The 2,001-nt window shown below is 37.5% G+C and overlaps 1 pseudogene; it reads left to right on the top strand.

The window, feature by feature from the left end:
- The first annotated feature begins 610 nt into the window (after window positions 1-610).
- LOC115934529 (uncharacterized) lies at window positions 611-689 on the top strand (annotated as a pseudogene).
- Window positions 690-2,001: the final 1,312 nt, after the last annotated feature.

Below are 2,001 nucleotides of genomic sequence, written 5' to 3' on the forward strand. Positions count from 1 at the left end.
AATTGAGTTACTTGTGGCTTTGTATTATTAAAATATATGGTCCTTGAAGATGTCTCCACGGCTGAATCATTTTGAGATTCACGTTTTAAGTAGTTTCATGTGGTACATAAAAGGCATTTATCTTGATGAACAAAAAAATGACTCAGGAACATCCTGTTTATGATTTAGCATCTTATAACAGCGTCTTTGTAATTTGAACTCGAACAAGACAAATAAAAACAAATCAAAGTCCTTATTAGAAATATATCCAGTTCAAAGTGGATTTTTTTTTGTTTGTGATGTTGTTTAGGTATGGAGCCTGTGTGTGGGATAGCACATTTGTATCAGGCTAGTTGCCAGTGTTCAGGGTACGCCTCTCCAATCCAGTCCAGGTGGTCACAGTCTAGAGTTGTTAAATTATATGTGGTTCTGGCATGTTTGGTTTGACACCAGCCAAAGGTTTTATAAACCCTAGCATTATTGACATATAGTCTTAAAAATATTATTACCTCTTGGACCTTAATGTCTTAATCTCATTGTTAGGTTAGTAAAATTAATGTGCTTCTGATAATCTGGTTTAAGTGTATTATGCCTTTTCTTGGGCTATATAATTTATGAAAACTTTATTTCTAGCTTTGTACAGTGGCAGTATCATAGCCAATGAGGTTTACCTGAGGCATGATTATTGCTAATTGAAAACTTTATTTCTTGCGAAAATAGAATATAGCTATATCACTGACATGGATGCACAAGCTACTGTTTTAAAATAAGTTTATCAATGCTAGTGTAGCAATTTGATCACGTAAATGCATTTTTGCGGGGTTGCCTCTTATTTTGGATTCTATCAGGTAGGATTATTATTTTCTATTTGAAAATTTATTTCATGGCTTATAAAGGCTGTCCGTTGACCTCTGGTTAATCTATTAGTATGGATTTAAAGTACAGCTGTCCCTCAGTATCCGTGGGAGTTTAGTTCCATGACTTCCCTTGGGTACCCAAATCTAAGCATGCTCTAGTCCCTGACTTAAAGTGGCATAGTATTAATATTTGCATATAACGCATGCACATCCTACTGTATACTTTTTTATTTTTTATTTTTTTGAGACAGAGCCTCACTCTGTTGCCCAGGCTGGAATGCAGTGGTGCGATCTCAGCTCACTGCAACCTCTGCCTCCTCCTGGGTTCAGGCGATTCTCTTGCCCCAGCCTCCTGAGTAGTTGGGATTACAGGCACCCACCACCATGCCTGACTACATTTTGTATTTTTAGTAGAGACAGGTTTCACCATGTTGGCCAGGCTGGTCTCAAACTCCTGACCTCAGGTGATCCACCTGCCTCGGCCTCCCAAAGTGCTGGGATTACAGATGGGAGGCACTATGCTTCGCCCCTCCTGTATACTTTAAATCATCTCTAGTTTGTGTACAATACCTAATACAATGTAAATGCTGTGTAAATAATCATTAATATGGTATGGTTTAGGGCATAATGACAGGAAAAAAAGTTTGTACATAATCAGTACAGATGCACTATTTTTCCTGAATATTTTTGATCTGAGGTTGGTTGAATCCCATGGAGGGTTGACTGTACTTGATTGTTTTTCCCCTAGTGGGATATAATTTACATACCATAGATCTTAACTGTACAGTTTGCTAAGTTATAACAAATGTACACATCTATTAATCCACACCCAAATCAAGGTATTGAGCATTTATAACCTCAGGTCTCTTCCCAATAAATCTCCCACTCCCTTTCCAGGCAACCATTGATGTGATTTCTATTATAATAGGTTAGTTTTCCCTGTTCTTGAACTTCGTATAAATAGAATCATACAGATGTATTTTTTTAAGGCTGACTTCTTCCTCATAACATATTTGTGAGAGTCATCTATGCTGTTGTGTATTTCAGTAGTCGTCCCTGTTTATTGATGAGTATTGCATTGTAAGGGTTTATTACAGTTTAGCATGTTAATGGATGTGTGTCTCCTCTGACTAGAGATGGGATGGGATCCACATCCAGTGCTGCC

This window comes from Gorilla gorilla, chromosome 3 (genome assembly GCF_029281585.2).
Source record: "Gorilla gorilla gorilla isolate KB3781 chromosome 3, NHGRI_mGorGor1-v2.1_pri, whole genome shotgun sequence".
NCBI classification, from domain to species: domain Eukaryota; kingdom Metazoa; phylum Chordata; class Mammalia; order Primates; family Hominidae; genus Gorilla; species Gorilla gorilla.